The sequence below is a fragment of the Arvicola amphibius genome, chromosome 5 (assembly GCF_903992535.2).
Source record: "Arvicola amphibius chromosome 5, mArvAmp1.2, whole genome shotgun sequence".
In the NCBI taxonomy this organism is placed as follows: domain Eukaryota; kingdom Metazoa; phylum Chordata; class Mammalia; order Rodentia; family Cricetidae; genus Arvicola; species Arvicola amphibius.
Window position 1 is genome coordinate 155813400 of NC_052051.1, and position 22229 is coordinate 155835628.

Genomic DNA, 22229 nt, shown 5'->3' on the forward strand with positions numbered 1-22229 from the left:
TAAAGGTAACATGTATATCTGTATTAACGTAAGTATGAAATGTGCTATGTGCACAAGTCAGTTAAGGATGATTTATTGTTTTATATTTGAGCAGGTAAAAGGCATCTGTTAACTTTATAAGTTTGTTTAGACTATATAACCAAAACTCTATCCTTGCCGTATGAAAGGATGGCATGTAATATTAAGTCAGGAGGATTCTGTAGACAGCAAGATTTATCATGTCTCATCCAGTCTCAGAGCTGTTCCCATAGAAGAGAAATCAACATATATGTCAACTATCAAGCAGTCTTTATTGGTTTCATTTTTTTATGTCTGTAGCCAATATTTTCAGGAGGTCTTCCCCAATCAAATTTGATCATTATTAATTTTGAAAAGGACCATAACTTTTTGTTTCTTTTAAAAAACAAAGGCATAAACTCTCCCCCAACACAACACATTTTTTATTTCTATTCTAAAGTGAAGACATTATTAAAATATATAGATTGGTTTAAGGTATCAGTTTCCATGGCCCAATGTCTCTCAGCAGGTACTGATTTTTGTGTATTAGCTTTTAAAAATTTTAAGATAACAGAAAACCATACAGGATCCTGACACCCTGTGTGTTTCCCATCTTTTTATGACTTAATATTTCATATTTCTTTATTATTTCTTTAAAGAATTTATTTTATTATTTTTAAATTATTCATTTTCTCTATGACTATATATACCTATATAAGATGCTTTTCTAAACATATAAGTACATTTTTTAACATATTGTATACTTTAGAAGGTTTTTATGTCTGGACTTGACTTTACTAAGCACCTGTAACATTCTATAATGGCATACAAATCTTAAATTGCCATGGTAGCCCAGTTCAACTCACTTTAGCATATGGCCCTGATGGCCGACTCCAGCCCACAGGCAGCAGCACCAAGCACCTGAGAGACTACAAGACTAGGAAGCCCCATCTGGCTCCTTGTCCAGATCTCTTTTTTAGCTTTTTCAGGCCCTGTATTTTGATATTAGAGCCCCATGTTGGGTGACATATGTAGTTTTGCTTTTTTGTCAGGACTACCAGCTTGCAAATAATAAGACAGAGATTTATTATTAATTATAAAAACTCAGTCTTAGCATAGAATTGTCCCACTAGCTCTTATAACTTAAATTAAGCTGTTTCTATTAATGTATGTTTTCTCTTATGGCTATTTTTTACTATGCTTTCATTCTTTATGTCCAGCTCCCTAATGTCTTGTGGGTGTCTCTTCTGTTCCTCTTCCCATAGTCCTCTCTGTCCCATGAAGTCCTGCCTAAATATTGGCCATTCAAATATTAATAAACCAATCAGAAGGCATCTTGACAAATATACATCTTCACAGTGTAAACAAATATTTTACAACATATGTACTTCCATAGCATGGCACATATGGACTGTGTGATATCATGCATTTTGTTATGTGTTTGATATGCAAACATGCCCACAAACCTCTTCTTAATATGTCAACTTTGTTCAAAACACTGTGCTTTTTAATTGCTACCCAATATTTTCCTGTGTCCCTAAACACCAATTGAAATAGTCTCATTATGGTTACATTCTCCCTAGCATCAGTTGAATTTTCCAACCTCATTGAGTGTTTCTTGTCCTGTCACTCAGTGTTCACTGGATTTGCAGACTTTTCCTCTAGCCTCCCTTGGCAATCTCCCTGCTGTATGCTCTGTGTGTACTTTTCTTTATCCCTTAAAAGCCCGAGTCTCCCCACCCAGCATACTTCCAGTCATCCTTCAGACTTTGAGTCTGGATTAGATGTTTTTAGTTCATATTGCCCAGGGGAAGTCTTTCCTTCCTTCATAGATCTTCATCCAGTGTGTAATGATTGCTGTGGTTTAGACTCATATTGATTTACGTTCTTCTAGAACACAACAACCTTGCAAACCACCTCAACTGGCTGGTTTTATTCAGCATTATAGTCCCAGTACCTCACACTGTGCTTAGCACTCTTTGGGTAATCACCAAATATTTGCTCATTGAATAAGTAAATCACCATTTACAGACATACAAATGAAAGAGATTGATGATGGTTCTTTTTATTGTTTATTAATAAACAAACCCCCTGCAAATGGTAATGGAAAAGAAAAACCTAAGATGGATCCAAGCTGCTATGGAGACACTCCACTGCAATACTCACTTCCTGACTCAAAAGGGCCCCACACTCCTTTCCACTCAACCTCTTCCCCCTTCTCTCATCCACCACCCCATTGTAATCCTGGCCTCTCAGACTAAAATGGTCTTTGTTAATTAGACAGCAGACAAATGACAGAATTCCCATAACATTTCCCCCTTTTTGTCTAATTAAGAAGGGAAGATTCTATCTCTAACATAATAAAACTATATAGAATAAGAATTATTAACAAATATTATCCAAATGCAGAAAAGGTAATAACCTTATCAAAAATGAAACTACATACAACAAGAACGATTATCAAGTAAGAAATACATTCTCAATGTCCAATCCATAAGCAATTGGCAAATTTACAGAGATTACTCCATTAGCTGCCCTCTCCTGAGGAGTCTGAAGTTTTCTACCTAATAAACATTTTGCCAAGATTCAGGAAAACTGTAACTGTCTAGTCTCAATCCCATATACTATGAGAATGTGTTGCTCTCATTGTTAATAAAAAGTTAGTTGGCCAATAGCCAGGCAGGAAGTATAGACAAGACAACCAAACTAAAGACTGGGAAGAAAGAGGGGAGGAGGGCAGATGCAGAGGAAACAGAACATGTAGAAAATGAGGTAACAAGCCATGAGTCACATGTCAGAGGGGAGATAAGGAATACGGGTTAATTTAAAATGCAAGAGTTAGCTAGTAACAAGCCTGAACTTTGGGCCCAGCATTTGTAATTAATATTAAGACTCTTTTGTGGTTATTTGAGAAGTGACTGCACGGACAGGAAAACACCATGTACAAGAGCTGCTTCTCACAAATTCTTCCAAATGTTGAGAGTGAGTAGTACCATGTAGGATACTTTAAAGCTTATTTCACTTTTTACATTTCATAATTAGAACCTTTTACAGTTGCAGCTTATCATTCTATGAAAATAACAATGTGATTCTCAAAGAACAATAGATCAAGTAGATGTCACTTATTCAGGTATAATCAGTAGAATTTGGTGGGAGAGTTAAGAAATTGGGTGAAAGGGGAAACATAGGCACTTCAATCAAGAAAAGCACCAAATTGATTAAGTGTGTGTGGTAGTTGAATAAGAAATAGCCCCCACAGGCTCATGAACTCAATCGGTCCCCAGACTCTGGCTCTGTTTGAGGAGGGTTATGGAATATTCATGACGTGGGTCTTTGGTGGGGGCGGTACATCACTAGAGGTGGGCACTGAAGGTGTGAAGCCTTGCCCTGCTTTCACTCTGTGCTCTGCTTCCTGTGTGTGGTTAAACTGTGAGCTTCTGGCTTTCTGCTCTAGACACCTGCTTCCCCTGACATGAACTTTCCCTCAACAACTGTAAGCCAAAATAAACTCTTCCTTGTCTAAGTTGTTTTTTAGACATTATATCTATCACAGCCACAAAAAAAGCAACACTGTGGGTTATCAGAAATGAAGAGAATAAAAAGTTGGAGAGGACAGAGTGGGTAATAAATGGGGGTAGCATGCAGGGAAAATGAGGGGTGTGTATGATTGTATATCATTCTGTATATGTACATATGAAATTAAGAAATTCTTGTATTTTATTTTATTGTTGGTATTTTGAGACAGAGTTTCTCTGTAGCTTTGCTGCCTGTCCTGGAACTCCCTCTGTAGACCAGGTTGGTCTTGAATTCACAGAGATCTGTCTGTCTCTGACTCCTGACTGCTGGGATTAAAAGCATACACCACCACTACCCAGTTCATGAAATTCTTAAGACTAGAGAAAACAATTTAGAAGTGAATAAGCATAAAAGTCTAGATGTTTCCCTCGGTTCAAGTATGTGTCACCAACTCTTTCTTAGAGTTGGGCAAAAAAAAAAAAAGAAAAAAAACAGAGGTGACATGGGGGAAAATGGCCAGCTTGTGTGCATCTAGCACAGAATGCTCACTGACACCCTTTGCCTTGATGCCCATTGCTCATATACTCTCACCTAAAATAGCTGTGGATACAGCTGCACACATAATGCTCCCGAACCAGCCTCCTTGACAAGTCCCTTCCACAACACACATATGTGCACTACACTCACATGCCTGTGCAGTATATGAGCAAGTCCCTCGGACATTTGGTGTGTGACTCTTCCCAAATGAGGGTCCCAAGGATGTCACAGCAACAAGCACACCAATACTTCACAGCCATTTCAAAAGGTGTCTACTATAGCCCTTACCCTGGAACTCCAGAGACAGGTTTGTGGGATACTCCTGGAGATACACTTTTAGTTTTGTTTTGTTTTGTTTGTTTGTTTGTTTTTTAGTTAGAAAATAAATGACAATGTATCTCTCCTTACACTTTTGCAATATTACAAGGAGACAGGATACTTAAAGTCACGACTAAACCAGGGAAGCCTAGGAACCAAGATAAAGGATGAGGATTCTAAGTGAAAGGAGGAGTGATCTGAGTTCATGACGATATCTCGAGCTCCCATTCATCATTCACAATGCTGCGTGAAGGATATTGCACAGTGTGTTCACAGGTCATCTTTGCTCAGTCCTTTGGTTTTGAGGTCTGTCAGTTATTGTCAAAGTTTCTCTTGTGTGGTTCTATTTTTCCCAAACTGAGCACACTTGTTCTTACACGTAGCTGCGTGCAGTTACTAGACCATGAGTTCTTAGATGGTGACCCACCCCACACTTAGCCGAGTTACTGTAACACAGAAGTCTTCAACTAATGCAGAAAGGGGTAGTTCCTGTGCAACTACAGGTGTGTGGGAGAGAATGTGCTGGCCACTGGGACAGTCTGCATGCCTAAACAGCTAATTATCAACTTGTGTGCTGTACAAGAGGATGCTTGATGGGGGTCATCTCCAGGAAGCAGAACACAACTGCAAATGAGGATCTCATCCTTAGAATAAATCCCTGGATTCAAGGAAACCAGGTCCTTTAGGTCACTATTTGACAGGAGAAGCCAAAGGGATTCAGTTCATCAGAAGCTCGACAGAAACGAAAAGCTGCCAAGCAAGAGAGCTTCGCAACAGACTTATACCTGGCTGGTACAGACAGGAGACCTGGAACCATTCCTGTTTGTCACTCCGTAACTGTCTTTACAAATCTCATTGTTTAGCATGCAAAACTGCGGAAGAACATCTACTGCGCATGCTGAAGCCACTGGGGAAGAAGGAAAGCATGCACATTCGGGCACTGGCACCTGGAAGCGTTGCCAGAAACAGAGGCTTAATATGGCATAAAGAGCCAGGGGAACCTCACAACAGGTAAAGAAGCTCACTACCAGATCTGGGGAGAAATGAATATTGCATCTCAGACAGGTGACTTCTCTGTGAGTCTCCAGCTCAGTTGCAGAGTTAGACGGGCCCCTCCTTAAGACATGTCCGAGGACAACATTCCTCAAGTTTTCTACCAAAACTGAGTTCTCTGGATATGGTAGGATATATATGGACTCTCAGCACAGGGAAGAAGAGGTAGGCTTGCATAGGTTATATAGCTAAGCCTTCTCTCAAAACCAACAGCCAGCCAACCAACCAACTTCTGGTTTACGCTGGTTTGCCTACCCCTCCCTTTACAAGACTGTAGAGCAGGGAATAAGTCCTCTCCTACAGCTATCACATTAGAATGAAGAGAAAACGAGAAAGTCTTTACCATGCCGGCATTAAGAAGCCACAGCGCTATGCCTTGAACCTTTGTTCCAGAGCTCCCCATCAGTGAAGGAAGTTAAGGTGGTGAATTCATGGGCTGCAGATTGCTGGTTGCAGGAATTCTCCCCCCCATAAAATACAGCATACAAGGGTTATAAACACACAATACAGATTATCAGACTATAAAAAGGAGTAACAATACAATATGATTCATGGCTGGCATGGGCACAATATTTTGCTGGAAGATTAAAGACTATGTGACTTAAATAACTTTTATTGTAATGCTTTCAACAGATCTCCTAACAGGGAAAACAAACGGATTCTGCCGAGTGATATGACTGGGGAGTAGTAACCAATAAAATTCCCCTGAGTGCCGTTCATCTTCCCAGTCCAGCTAAGATGGTTCCACTTTGAAGATTGTTTCAAAACCAGACCAGCCGTTCCTGGGCTTCCTGATGATATACCATTCTCCTAGGATGTGCTATCGTTTGGCTAAATATAGCACGTGTCCTTAAAATAATGCCGCTGATTATGTGTGATTGTTATCCCAGTCCCTCCCACCAGTTTCTTATACAGGCTTTTGTAGACTTAGCCCAGGAATTAATTTGTGGTAATCTGGTACCCGAATAAATAACTTTTGTCTTTACACCGTGCCTTGGACATCACTGGAAACAATACAGAGCCCAGACCACGAGAGTGGTCTGTGCGTGACCATGAGGTGACCCCTCTCATCTCAGCACATCTACAATTCAAATGTGGCTGTGAGGACTCCAGTCATCGATCTGTCCCTGCCCTCTTGCTAGGACTGAGTAGAAGATGGGGCTTTCAACAACTGTTCCCCAAAGAGGATCCTCAGCAGTGACAAGTGGGAATCCTGATGTCTTCCCTCCTTAGGCTCCTCTGCAGAGGCTCTGGCTGAGCACTCCATCAGAATCGAGATGCTCCAGTCTGCAAAGTGGTACCCTGTCTGCTTCAGTCCTCTGATTGGCTGAGCTGCTGTGCAGGGCAACTGCTTGGTTCCTGAGATTTGTTGGCAGCCTCCCGCTCTTTGTTCTTCCGAACGTGGAAATGGTGTAAATAGCAGCATCTGCATCTGTCCCTGCTGCTCTGACTTCCAGCCAGATTCTTGTTCCCCCGCACCCTCCCTGTTGAGCTGTCCACATGCTGCACCCAGGACAGACTGCAGGGTGGGGTGCAGCCCGGAGACCCCAGAAATGCTGGGGAAACTGATGGACGTTTCCTTTACACCAGTCCTGGGAACTTATGATTCTGGTAAAATTGAAAATTCCCTTTACTGCACAGTGGATGCTTATGGGACTCGTGGAGTGATGCGGATGAGATGTAGGGCTGCCTCCCCCGGCCACCAAAAAGGAACTCATGCCTTCTGCTTTAACAGCTGCTGTGCCCTGCCCTGAATTTTGAGCCTGGAATTTCTTACAGGAGAATGGTTCCTAGACATCAGCCCCCTGATGGCACTGAAAGAACCCGGCAAATGCATGACTCAAGGAACTGTACCCCTGACTGCAGCCAGGGGTGGAGTTCTGCTTTGTCCACACTTTTGTGTATAGCTCCATGCCACATGCAACGCCCATGTCCCTTGGTTATTAGTGTATTCTTGCTGTATCACTTCTTTTCTGGAGCTGACTAATAAACACCCTTGCTTCCACTATGTTAAAAACAAACAAATAAACAAAAAAAACAGAAAGAAAAAAAAAACAAAGTTGGGCTTGAGCTATGGATTTGATTCGGCTGGTGGCATGCTTGTCTAGCATGCATGAAGCTTTGGTCCCATCCCCAGCACTGCATAAATGTGTGTCTTTCTAATACAACAACCCAAAGTTATGCCTGTTTCTAAGGAGCAGCCTGGGGTTAACATTTTTAAAATACACGGCTGTAGCTTTCCGGGGCATTTGGAGATTCTAGCCCCTGGGGAGCATGTACCCAGAATGGCCATCCTATCCCACAGCGGTCAGCAACTGACCCTGACAAGGTCTGACACGTTCTACAGCCTGGGTGAGCAGAGCTGTCCTCCCAGCTGGTAGCAGTGATTGCTTCCACGGTTTCAATGAGTACAAACAGGCTGAAGTATTTTTTGAACTATGTAATTATGAGAGGTTTGCCATCTAAGCAAATGGATGTCAGCCTTTGCCACCAAGCGACCAAGACTTCATAACGGTTACACAAGAGACAGGAAAAACAAAACAACAAAACAAGTTTCATCAGTGCCCAAGCAGATAAGGAAATGCTAATGAATAGACATGAGCCAAAAGGGCGGAAAGAAAATCTCTGAGGTTCCCAATACAGGTGCCTCTCCCTTCCCAGAGGCCCTCTCTACCTCCATCCTCATCCCAATGTTTATATAAGAAGGACAGGACTGCCAAAGAAGCAGAAACCAAGCATTCTGCTTCGAACTGGCCCAGACTACTGACTGCCTACAGGGACTCTCTCTGACCTGCCAAATGTATGCAAGTCGTTCAGTGAGCCCTATAGGCCGAGCTTTCGTGAGCATCCCCAAGCTTTGTGGGCTCTCAGGGATTTTGCTACCCTCAAGCATTTCCTGCTCCTGTGGGTAACCACAGCAAACTTGGTTCACCAAGTCAAACTTCGGTGGCATTGTAATTCGGCATGTCACTGGTTCCTTCACTGCCGTGGACAACACTAGTTGTTTAGAAGGCCTGTCCTGCCGCCACCGTTGCTGTGGTGATCACAATCATTTCACGTTCCCACCTCCATCCGTTAAACCCACTTCACTCGTGGGTGCCCAGTGTGTGCCTCCCGGATTTGCTCTCATGAGAAAACAGACTTAACTAGCAGTTATGTTTCAAGTCCATGAATATTGGGAAACAAAGATTTCAAACATTTTCTTATTTCCTTTTATCCTCATTTCCCACTCATTTCGGTTTCTGTTTCTGTTTGTCTTGTGTTTCTTGTTATTCTACGCCCTTCTCTACGTCCACCACAAAGGACACACAGAACACACACAGCTCCATATCTGAGTGCCTCAAAATGAGAGAAACCTGTGTTCCAAATACAGTGTGATAGCTCCATGTGGCTTCTGTGTTCAGCTGGGGACAAAGAGATGGAACTGATTAGCTCTACCTGAGTATGGAGTGGGTCATTAGCATTTGATACTCATCCTAGGGTCTTGGACACGTGGCAGGGGAGAGGTCAAGGTAATGGGATGCTAGGAAGTCTCTTCTGGGACGTAAGAGGATCCATAGTAATCACCATGACTGAAGACAGGCCAAAAATACAGGGCTGGGGGCAGCAGAGGGAAAGCTTTGAGGGTCTGTGAATCTGTAGAGAGGTAGACCTCTACAGAATCTTGGAGGAACCTATGCTTACTCCAACTCTGTTCAGTAGGGTCTCGTTAATGTCTGAGGGTAATAGTATGTCTGTTATGAACAGGTTCCCAGATAGGGCCAATGCAAACCATGGATAAGGCAAGACTGAGTTTACCCTTGAGGAGACATCATCCTGAAAAGCTTCATGTCTAGAGGAAGAAAAACAAGATTAGGATTTTCCAATGACCAGAAATTTGATTGATGAGAATCTTCCAGCAGAGGAACTTGGTGCTAATGGGTGAGGATCTTACCCAACAGCCATGAGCTGCTGGGAACCGCAAGGTGAGAAATCCAAGAAACTTCAGACTCTGGCTGCTGCATGTGTATTGCCAACTTAATGCATCTTTAAGAAGGTTACTGAAAGGAATAAATGTGTGGTTTGCCTGGATTGAGTAACCTCTAAAATGAGTCAGCAGAAGGTACAGTCACATTTCTGTAAACAGAAGAAACAGCTTCGTCAGTGTCAAGACAGAATAGGGGTGGATGGAAAGTTAATCTCCACTGTCAATTTAACTAAATTTTGAATCACCTAGGAGATGTAGAAGGAGACTACTCATGTGTTTTCCAGATGTCCAGTCCCAAATAATCACATAGAAACTATATTAATTTCAACACTGTTTGGCTTATTTGCTCAGGCTTCTTATTAACTAGCTCTTACATCTTAAATTAACCCATTTCTGTGAGTTGGTATTACCACAAGGCCATGGCCTACCAACAAGGTTCTGTCCAATATCTGTCTTCTTCATTAGCTACATGGCGTCTCTCTGACTCCACCTACTTTCTCTCTATATCTGTTTGGATTTCCCGCCTGGCTTTACTCTCCTAAGCCATTGACTGAAACAGCTTTATTCATTAGCCAATAAAAGTAACACATATACAGAAGGACATCCCACATCAAGAAGACACAGCACAGGGTGTGTCTGGGAAGGTGTTTTCAGAGAGGTTTAAGGGTGAAAAGAGGACTACCCCAAATGTGACACCATCCCACATACAAGAAATCTAGACTGAAAGAAAAAGAGAGTATGAGTTGAGCATGGACATTCATCTCTCTGTGCCTCCTGGCTGCAGGGGCAGTGTGACCAGCAACCCTGTCCACCAACTTTTGTGCCTTCCCTGACATAGTGGACTAAACCCTCAATCCATAAGCCACAATATACCCTTCCTTCCTAAACATGTTTTCAATTGGGTTCTGGTCATAGCAGTGAGAAAAGTAACTATTACAGAAAGCCTGGGTTCTCATCATGTCTGTATCTGTTATCAATCTCTCTCTAGCATCTGGATTTGTTTCTGGATATCCCTTCATAGTCTCTAAAATTTTCAGTGCAGAGGGCAATGCAGAAGAAACTGCAACTGCCCAATCCTAGACCTTACACAGATGCAGCTGCTCTTTAAAAATGCATACGCTATTAAAAGCAATTAAGCTATATTATTTATAAAGCTATTAATGGCTTTATTTATGTTTTGAAAGTCAAGGAAAGCTGAAAATGTTTCATTTGGGGCTCTGAACTCAGTGAAAATCGCACATAGGATGGCATTGTGCAGGCTGTTTGCAGTAGCAATCATTTGGAAGGAAAATGAAAATCCCAGCTTCCCTGGGTGTCTCTAAACACACAGCTGGAGGAGGGTCTAGAGAACCATCCACATTGTTCACTTTTCACCGTTCTGCTTTATATCTCATAAATTCAGTCGTAGGAAAGAAAAAGGGAAGCATTACTACAAATCATTTAAGTCAGAACCCAGTTAGATAGAAAAAGCTGCAGAAAGGCAGTCTGCGGTGGACTGATTAATGATATGCTTCCTTACACATTTGATTTTGTTGAATTTTGTCATACTTTAGTCAACCAGGTAGTTATCAAGTGTAGAAAATTAAGCACAGAGATCTCAAAGCCTGACATGGGACCCAAGCAGCTCCAGATACAAGTCACATGGCACAAAATGCTGATGTGTTAAACACCTTTTCCAAGTCAGACAGTCATGCAGCGGAGGCTACATCTGCCTGCTGCATCTTAAGAGTGGGAGAAGAGCTCCAGACATTGTCAGCTCCTTCTCACGTCCCCCTGGGGTTTGGTTTGTTGAAGGAGAGCGACAAGAGGACAGGTGTATAGCCTTGGTTTTTGTCCCTGGAGAACCACAGAAGACCAGGTGAGACCTACAGAAGGACAGGATCCTTTTAGCCTGCAGGTCTAGACTCTAGGGAATGTGCTAAGAGGCTGTGAACAGCCCAAACCTGAAAGCTAAGGGCTTAGAGACTCTAAATTTGTATTGGCCCCTCTGTTAGTTATGTTTCTCATTGCTACTCTAAATAGCTGGTGCATCTTAAAGAGGGAAGGGTTTATCACAGCTCACAGCTCAGAGGTATAACCCATCTTTACAGGGAAGTCTTGGGAACGTGAGCATGATGCAGCAGGTCACACAGCATCCATAGTCAGCAAGGAGAGAGGGAGAGAGGTTGGGGGGGTGCTAGTGCTCAGCTCACTTTCTCCTTTTAATGGAGTCTGAGACTCCCAATCCATTGTTTCCATGTGATTCTTAATTTCATCAAGTTGATAATGCAATTGACCATTCAAGTACCTGTGATTTTGATCTGGTATTAGGTGACAATCATCCTTCCTCATCTTTCAGATATCTCTCTCTGGGAAAGGTAAAAATCAGTTAACCAGTGATTTAAAGCAGTTAATATTCCTCTACCTCCTGTACTCCATTAGGTTTAAGATGTCTCCTTCTTCCCTGCACCATGATTTGTGCAAGGCTACTCTCATGGAACTTCCACTTGAGATAGTTTCTGTTGTCCAATGCTGTTCAAGAAGAGCAAGAGATGGCATGAAAGATACTAATGGCTTTAGTGTGGAAAAGCCTGCCCTAGTGTTGGAACAGGAAGCTCCCTCCACATAAAAGTACAGACATTTGTTTCCCAGGTCAGGTACAGTAGCCACAGGGGAATGATGGCATAGAGTGAGAAAAAACCCAGATTTGCTGACTGTCACCTTCACAACTTTGAAGGGACTTCCTGGGGATGACATTCCAAGGGCTTCAGGGGTGATTTTCATGGGAAGTAAGCTTTAGGTGGCAGGTGGCATCTCCAGCTATTGGGAGGACGTTAAAATCCTTTCAGAAGCTCTGTAGCAAGGGAGGTTAACTCGAAAAGCAAGGAAGAAAGCAATAGAAATGCTTGACACATTTAAGACACTGTAGATGTTATTAATGTGACAGTTCAACAAAGAACCCTCAAAATAAAATGTTGCTTCGCCCATCTCAGCTCAACCCCAGGGATCTCAACAAAGCAAACACAAGCAGGAGTTCCGATACTGGGAGAGCGAGAGGGCTCAGACTGACTTCTCTGTCTAAGCTATGTGTGGTTGAATGGGAGGGCCTGTCCATGCTTACATATAGGCCAGCTCATCCCACATGGAGTTATCCACCCTGTACCTGCTTAGAGGAGGCACGTGGGCTCTGCCTGAAACATTGGGCCAGAAGGAAGAGCTTGGAGTAGAGCACATCAAGAAACCAGGTCATGCACAACACAGCAGGTGTATTGGCGGTTGCTCTCTGCCAGGGCTGCTAAACACTTATCTAGCTCCCGTCCGAAGTCTCTTCCTGCTGCCACCAAATATGATCTCCTTGTCAACAAAGAGACGGTTTCACCCTCCTCTTTTTCCTTTACAATTTCATAATATATATAATGTATTGTGATGATGGGGAAACTATCAACTGGTAGTTTTAACCAATCACATTTGGTTAGGGTGTGGCCACCTAGAGCCCAGGTAGAAAAACCTGGGAATACAGGTGCATGCTCTCTCTCCGTGGTGCCCGCCGGACCTATCGGATTTCGGAACTCCCATTCTTAAAGTGTAAGTTTCCCCTCTTTAACCATTAAAGTATTCCTGTTACTCTTGAGCTAGCCTGGTTACTTATCATAACGACCTAATTTGCCAGCATTGTGATCATATTCATACCTTCCCCATTATCTTGCATTCTTCCAATTCATGGTGACCTCCTCCTTCACTATTAATGTCTTTCCTACTTCCATGTTTTTTTTTCCTTTGGAGCGGGGCACACTCAGTTTAATCAAGGTTAATTAATTTAATTAATGACTAGTATGAGTTTGAGTAGCATATTATGTACCAGAACATGGGCAACTGACCAATGCTACACCACTGAAGAATATGTTTCTCCCTCTCCAGCAGCCACCAATGACTCACAGCCCCTTAGGGAGGTGTCAGTTCTTGCAAGTCCATTTTCCATCCAAAATAGAATGTTGACAGACCCAATTTTGGGGAGAAATGGCTACCTTTCACCCTTGCTTGCTAAAGACATCAAGGAACTCATAGAGCTTCACTGGGGTCCTCCTGGTCTGCCTCAGCATTTTCTCAGATAAAGCTGAGATTCACCAAGCCATTAGTACATGTCAACAGTTCTTCTGACCATCCCATTGGCTTGTTTACTTCATCCTAACAACTCTGGGAAGTCTGTGTTGCTACTCTCCATCTTCTTTTGCAACTTTGCAAAGAGAAGCACAGAAGATAAGGTAACCCATACAGTAGAAATACAAACATGAGAGGTGAGAGCAGAACCTGGGCATGCGCCTGTCTCTGTTGAAAATGATAGAAGCAGAATGTTGACAAAAAAGATTGTTTTATGGGGAAGGAGATGAAGACAGGGACAGCCATGCATTATTGGTGTCGTTTCCATGTTTGATGTGTGGGAGATAGAGGGCTATGTCCTGTCCTTGTCCAAATTGCTTCTTTCTTGTTGTTCACTACCTAGGCCTGTAGTCAAGTCCCTGGTCAAGGACAGTTATCAGCCAGGAAGGCTGTGAGGTGACATCACAGAGATGAGCTTGCATGAAGCAGAGTGTGGAAGGGTGATATGGGAAGTCCTTCTGTATATGTGTTGCTTTTATTGGTCAATGAACAAAGAAGCTACCGGAGTTTTCATTCATCACTGTCCTGGGGGAGACAGGCTTGGTATAACAAAACTCTGCATTTGGAGCCATGTCTACAATTCTAAGCAGACACTCACTGCTGCCAAACACGCAGGAAACTACACACATCTCATCCATCAGTTGCCTAGGGCTGACATAAGGAATGGCCATGTCTGATAGCTTACACACATGACCAAGCTTTCGATATCAAGATATGATACTGTCATCTACAAAGGTTATGCTATTGAACAGTTCATTTGAGCTACAGGAAAAAAAAAACACAACCAAACAAAAATAACCACTCCCATGTTTTAAAACAATTTACAGTTTCATGATTAACCACAGTTGTAACTTTCCTTGACCATGCACAGATGCATTCAGCCTGTGGACAGCAGGTTGAGCATTTGTGAGCCAAAACAGATCCTTGCTCAGTTCTGGAAGCCTCGTCATAACATAGGGTTGGACTTATCTGTAAGATGTTCACTGAGACTCAGCTTATAAATCAGGTCACCGTTGAGGCTCTTGGGGCACAGGAAGTTTTAGGGATACTGTTCAATTTAGCAGAGCCATACTGGCTTCTTGAGCTCTGTACCAGAAGATTCAAGAGAGAAAAAACAGCGTAACTTTGGTCAGACTTATGGATGATAGGAGAGAAGGGTGCAAAGAACTTACTGGATTCCCTTCTCTCCGGGACCTCAAAGCCCTTATCCTAGGACAGAGCCCAGGGATAGGAAGGCATGATGGAAGAAACTGAGCTGCTCAGTAAGGTACCCAAGTCTCCTTTCCTCTTTTTGGGAGACAATATTCCTGGGTGCCCAGAAACACCAACTGTAGACTTCTCCACTTAGGGCGGGTCCAGCCTTCCAGAGTCATGGTATATGACCCTGCTGCAGTAAGGGTGCATCCAGCCTCGAGGGAGGGGGGCACAGCAGCTATGCTAAGGATGAAGCCTGCACAAGGAGTCAGATTTGCCAAGTATGAGCTGACCAATAAGAAAGGAAAGGTAACAACATGCATGTGAGTAGCCGTGGTCTCTCAGATTCTATTCTAGGCCTAAATATACATTGTATTTCTTTAAAAAAAAGATATAAACTCAATTTATTCCAGTTAAGTCACAAATAGAAAGCATCACACAGCTGGTTTAAGGAAGCCACTCAAACACTACCCCCAAACTCTGTGCCTCTCGGTGCGCTTCCACAGTTAGGCGCTTGGGGCTTCACGCCTACCCTATCAAGTGCAGCATTTACTTTTCCACCACACGGGGAAAAGTAAAAACCGTGAGAGGGTTGAAATGAGAAAAAATAGTTCAGGTCTTCTTGTATGACTCATGTGTCCGTTTGTCTGCATTCAGTTCAAAAACCTGCCAGTTTGTCTTCTGCCCCAACCCCCAAACGCACCGCACCCAGGAACCCCTTTGGCAGTAGTGTGCTCCCCACTGTCTACACACCAGAGGCCCAAGCAAAGATAAGCAAGGAAGGTAAAGAGCTTAGAGAGCCTGAAGGAATGTCGCCACCAACTGTGAGCCTGTTAGTCATGGGAACTCTGGAAGGCACTGCCCTCCTTCACCCAAAACTGTCTTCCGGTACAAGCAACAATACTGTAATCTTTATGAGGGAAACCTAAATGCTTTACTAAAACTCCAGGACCGTAAAAGAGAAATTTATTTTTAATTCCAGTTTTGTGGAAATTGACATTTTTTTCTGTAAGTATAAAACTATGAATAAAGTCATTTTATTTCATTGTCTTCCCACCCTAGATTCATCAAAATGTTACAAAAATAAATCTGGGACCAGTGTTGTTAACTAACAGAAATGACAATGTGACAGAAATCATCCATCATTGGAACTTGAAATTGAATTGTGTGCCCTCACACCTGGAAGCCAACTTCTATGACCCCAAGGTAAGCATCCCTTTGGGCTAAGGCCCCCCCTCTGCTCAAGAGGCCTCTCTGGGTTGCCCCTTCTAGCGCTTCCCTTCCTTTCTCTGTTGCTATCATTTCCTGCTCTCTGACTTTCATTATCTACCCGACCTCCAGGTTCATCCCTACACCTACCACCTCTGAACACCTCAGTAGCTCTTTCCTGATCATGCAGATTAACACTATAGTGCAATCATCCACAATACGGGCTGCGTGTCTCTTGTCCAAATTGTTTAGAAGAAGACATACTTTGGTTTTGAAGGTTGGACCAAAGTCCAAACCGTGGAATTCTTCCATGTCCCATGTCCATCTTGCACCCGTGGTCTGAAGGCATCATGGGACATCACCTTTGCTACCTCTGCTTTTCCACTGCAACTAGCCATATGCGGTCAGACAGGGACATTGTCCCTTGTGTTCTGCCACTGCTCAGAAAGTTAGTTTTGGAGCATTTCAGATGTGGGGTTTGAGGATTCAGCTGTCCACCTGTTCTCTGCTGAAGTTAGTTTTGGAGCATTTCAGATGTGGGGCTTGAGGGGTCAGCTGTCCACCTGTTCTGTCCACCTGTTCTGTCCACATGTTCTATTCACCTGTTCTATCCACCTGTTCTGTCCACCTGTTCTCCGCTGAAGTGTCACTGCCCTTGGAGCAAAATGCCAACATCCAGGCATTTTGCAAGTCGAGGGACTTTTTGAAGCTCGTTTTTTTAGAATCACTGTCTCCAGTCACATGAGGCAGGTGCTCCATCCTGGGTGTTCCCTCGTGCCCACTTTATTCTATGGGTGTTCCACTCAGTGTGTTCCCCAAATAGTCCCTTCGAGTGCCCTGAGGGTTCCTTATTCACGCATGCGTGCCGCTCTCCACCAGGAGCCCTGCTTTGTCTTCAAAATCCTCACTGCGTGTTGTGTTATTATGTTGTTTCCAAAGACATAGCTCATGCTGCCTCATGGTTCTACTGGCCAGAATTCTGAAGTCATGGTGCTGGTCAGTCTCTATCCTTCCCTGAAGACAACCTTCTCTGTCTCTGAATCACCTTCCCTGTGGGTGTGATGGACTCCCTGTTTCCATCTACTGTAAGGACATCAGACATTGGATTACACCCCACCCCATGACTTCATATTAATACTACCTCTTTAAAAGCTGTCTCAAATACAGACACACTCAGTACACAAAGCCACATTTACAAGTTGAAGAATGTGGTGTCCATATCTGAGCTCTTTTTCGCTGCCTCCTTCCAAGACCTGGTATCCCTGGCCCTACAGGAGCCATACCTTGGCTTTAATTAGTAACCATCCCAGCGTTTCTTCCCCTCTATTTTACATTCTCACTTCTCCCTTCCCCTTTCCTTCTTTCTTCTCCTCCTTCTTTCTTTTCTTCATTCTTCCCTGCATTCCCTTTCTTCGTTCCTGTAACCCAGGGAGTTTTACTCGGGTTGCTTCTAGAAACACCAGAGATGGGCGGTTTACGTTACCATGACTGCAACACAGAAGAAAATATCACCTGCCCCCACTAACTCCCAACAGCTCCTATGGAAGGGGTGGGGCCTCGGGTTCCTCTCTGATCCACAATGGGATTTGGAGGGGCCAGTCTTGAGCAGGTGTGGTGCGGGTACTCACAGCTGCCTAGATTGCTTCCTAAACATTTGTTGCCAGCCCCAGAACTCTGAATCTACGGACCGTGGTCTGCCCAAGAGGAAGGATCACCCCATCTGGCATTCAGCATGTAAAGGCCAAGATCTGCAATAACAAATGACAGTCATCCGTGGAAAGGTCTGAAGAGGGATCATTCCGGCCTCCTTTTTAATTTTCTTTTTCCCTTCCTGAGAAGGATCATACTGAACCAACCCACTAAAAAAGAACTGTCGTAAAATCTCACACCATTGACTTGTAAATGGAATTGAATCTGTAGCGTCTACGTAATGATACCATCAGAAAGGGAAAAGCTACCCCATTCATATAACAGATGAGAACTGAAATGACTGCCGTGGCAGATGAACACCCCAGAGGTATTTTGCTTTATAATACTCACTGCGTTTATGTCTCCAGTTTCTCTAATTTTAGTTATTTTTTTCCTCAGGTCTCAAGACAAGAGCAGAAAGACTCTTCTTTTCCACCCTAACAAATCACCCCATACAGAAGTCAATAATATAAATACTTACGTTTCTGGGGTCAGCGCTGGGGCTTTATTAAAACTGATTTTTCAAAATGTGTTTTCTGTTCTTCCTGCAGCTACAGGGGAGCCCAGCCATCCACAGCTCCCCGACTCTGAGCACACACCATGTGGCATGGCTTTCGGGCAGGAAAGCTGATACTGGATGCTGTCAGCTGGCTTCCTAGAATCAATCTCCTCTCAGGTCAAAGGAAATGACCCTTCCATTCCTTCCAGAAGCTTCTCCAGTCCTCTGCTGGCCCCTCCATGGCTGTTCTTTTCTACCTCTGTTGGGACTAATGATTAGTGACTGCTTAATGAACAGGAGGTGCTCTTTGAAGGGACTTACACTCCTGCCCGAAGCCAAAATGACATGGTAGCAAAGCAAACGGCAGACAGCAGCATGAATAACCCCTGTTGCCTCCAGCTGCCAGGACGGTCACCCACAGCAATGAGCTGGGTTTGTCCTGACACCTTTGCCCCAGGCCTCCTGAGAATCACAGTAGGTGACATTAAGGTGCCCAGCTTCCATCAGAAGTGCTCTGAGGCCTCCAGTCTAGGACCTGATCATGCGACCTGAGCCTGCGTCACACAAAGGCCCAGTGCTTACCCTCCCATGCCTTCCCTACCCCTCCTCATCAATTATTGGTGCTAGCACGATTTACAAGCTGGAGGGTCCTGGTTAAACTGTGTGCTTTGGACTTATTAAATACGGCTGGCCTCGGGGCCAGGCCTCCTTCCCCTGTACAGGCAGCACTCTAATTGAAGGGAGCACAGCCACTGCAACTAATGAAGATCTACACAGGACACCAGCATCTCCCTTTCAGAACCAAGGCCAGAAGGCAATTAATTCTCACCTTACCCACTGACCAGTCAAGAAAGGAAAGGAAAGGTATCTGTTTGGTGCAAGGGAAATGTGCTCACAAAGACAGAAACCCAGAGTGCAGCACAGTTGGGTCTTCGGGAGAAAAAATGGCTCCAGGGCAGAAAATGAAGAGAAGGGGAGGACAGGGGATGACAGATTGCAAGACCACCTGGCCACAGAGCTTAATCACAAACACCTGTATACACGTATGCACACACACAAACACACGTGGACATATATACACATGCACATATATGACCCATGCACAAATGCATGCAGAGGCACATATGTGCATGAATGGTCTCTCAAGTGCACATGAACACATGTGCACACACATTCACATATACACATAATGCCCACAAGTATTTTGCTCATTTGCATAGTTTTAAGAGGTTTCAGCGGAAATGTGTGTATCAATAAATATGTATGTATATGTATATATATGGATATGTATGCACACACATATATGTATATATGCATGTATGTATTTATTTATTTATTTAAAGATTTCCATATGGACCACGTCGTCCTGTAACCCTTGCCTTTTTTAAAAAATATATAGCAATATATAAAACAACACATGCTTTCTTGTGCAACATTTTGAAAATATAGAAAAATGTAAAATACACAGAGCACTATCCCCAATTCGACCTCCCAGAAAGAACTACTGTCTTATTCTTGAAAACTTACCTCTACTCTTTTTGAAATCGACTCCAAAGGGCACTGGAGGTCAACAAGCATCATTGATTTGGGGAGTGGATCATGCTCTACATGCCGCTGTGTAGCGTGCTTCTTCTTCAGGGCTCGGCTTTCTGGCTTTCAGCACAGCATTGGGTTGTCTTTGAGACCGTGATTTCCAGCCACTACAAAATAGTTTGAATAACTCCACTGTCATTTATTTTTCCATGTCTCTAGTTTAAGATATTCAGATGGTTTCTGGTTCTCTGTTATAAGTCATGCGGTGATGGCTACCCCCATACATCAGCCTTTAAGCAAATGTCTGGTCACTTCTCTCAGATGCATTCCCAGGTATGGAATTATTGAGTTAAGAGGAATGGACCTTCTGAAAGCCAAATTCTATTGATGTAAATATGCCCTCCCTGCTCATACAGGCAAAGTCATCTCCTGGCTCCCTCCACAACATCCAGTCTCATCCTCATAGAATAGAGTGCTCTCCTTATACAGCAGAAACACCTTTCCTACAGGAGGAAGGTAGTGTGTGTGTGTGTGTGTGTGTGTGTGTGTGTGTGTGTGAGAGAGAGAGAGAGAGAGAGAGAGAGAGAGAGAGAGAGAGAGGAGTTTTGCAGGTATATACTTGTGTGGATGGTTATGTTTGTGCATACATGAACACACACACACACACACACAAGAGGTAGCATGGGGAAACCAGACGTCAATGTTGGATATCTTCTTTGTTTATTTTCCACCCTTTATTTTTCTAAGACAAGATCTCTCAGGGAAGCCAAAGCTTCTGCATTCAGCTAGGCTGGATCTCCAGAGATCCACGTGTGTCTGTGCCCCTCCCACACCCCAAGGATCCAGGGATCCACCTGTGTCAGCTCCCCCTCCCCCACCCCATGGGTCCAGGGATCCACCTGTGTCAGCTCTCCCTCTCCCACCCCAAGGGTCCAGGGATCCACCTGTGTCAGCTCTCCCTCTCCCACCCCAGGGGCCCAGGGATCCACCTGTGTCAGCTCCTCCTCCCACACCCCAGGGACCCAGGGATCCACCTGTGTCCGTGCCCCTCCCCTCCCCCCAGCGCCAGGATTGCAGATGCACACTGCAGCACTCGGCTGGGGAGCTGGAAGTCTAGAATCAGATCTCCATGCTTATGCAGTGTGCATGTTGCCGGCTGAGCCGTTTCTCTAGCTCCCAAATACTATTTTTAAATTTAATTCGGCACAAAGGGGTTGAATGCCTTTGTGCTCTACTTTTGTTTCTCATAAGATTGTATGCCGCTGTCTTTAAAAGCAAGGCATTGATATTCTTTATGGATGTTGAGGGGTTTTGCATCAAGGCAAATGAATATCTCACTGTCCCACAATTTGCACTTCTTATAGTCTTGAAGTTGTCTTACAATACTGTGCGTGACATTTGTTGATGTTTTAAGTACTAATATAATTCTTATAGCATTAAGTCTATTACTCAATTCATTTTTATTTTCTCTATTTCATTTATTGTTTGGAATAACCTTACGAGTTAGAGGAAATTTTATCTACAAACAACAAAGAAATCTCTAATTTTATTTTTAGTGCATCAAATTTTTTAAATTAATTTTAGCTTGTGAGAGTTATCTTGTCTATTACTCCTCTCCCAAAATACCAACTTAAAATGAGTCGAGCAACCCACTCTTTCCACAGTGGTTGGTAGTGCTTCCTACACTGCATTTAAAAATCTCCAGGATCCCAGAATCTTTTTCTGGGCAAGAAACCCATTCAAATAGTCTTGTGTAAGCAAAAAAAAAACCTTTAGATATTTGTTTTTATGCAAATTTATAATATTTCTAAAATATAATCATGTAGTCCACATAGCATGCAAATAAAATAGCATTTTAACATCCAATAGGTCATTTTCCATCATAATTTACCATGTTTTTAAATCATTTTTACAAGGAGATGCTGACACTGTAGCACTTTTTCAGTTTCTTACTACAGAAAGCACAAATCTATCATCTGAGACAAGTACTTGCTACTTTTCTATTAGGGTGATTAAACGCCATGACGAAAGTGACTTAGGGGTGAGAAGCTTTGTTTTGTCTTTTAGGTCCAACCCAAGAGTTCACAATGGTAAGGCAGGCCTAGCAGATGGCAGCCAGAGAAGGAATCTGGGAGACCACATCTTCAACCATAAACAAGAAACAAAGAGAGTCAATGGGAAGTGGGGCAGGACTCTAAAAGCCCACTCCCAGTGACGTACATTCTCCAGCAAGGCTCCACTTCTTACAGGTCCCATAATTTCCCCCAAACAATCTTACCAACTAAGGACCAAGTATTCAAACACATTAGCCTGTGGGGGGCATTTCTCATCCAATCCACGATATCCCACTTCCTGGAGTCCACAGGCTCATGACACAACCCCTGATATCTACTGAACAGTTTGCCTGCTCCTATCATTCATTTCAAAAATGCTGTATAAATGGTATGCTCTTTCCAGATTGGCCTTGTGGGATGTGTGTGTGTGTTCCTATGTTTTTATGTGTTTCTATGTGTGAGTCTATATGTGTCTATGTTCCTATGTGTGTGTGTTTTTTGTGTGTGTCTGTGTTCCTATGTGTTT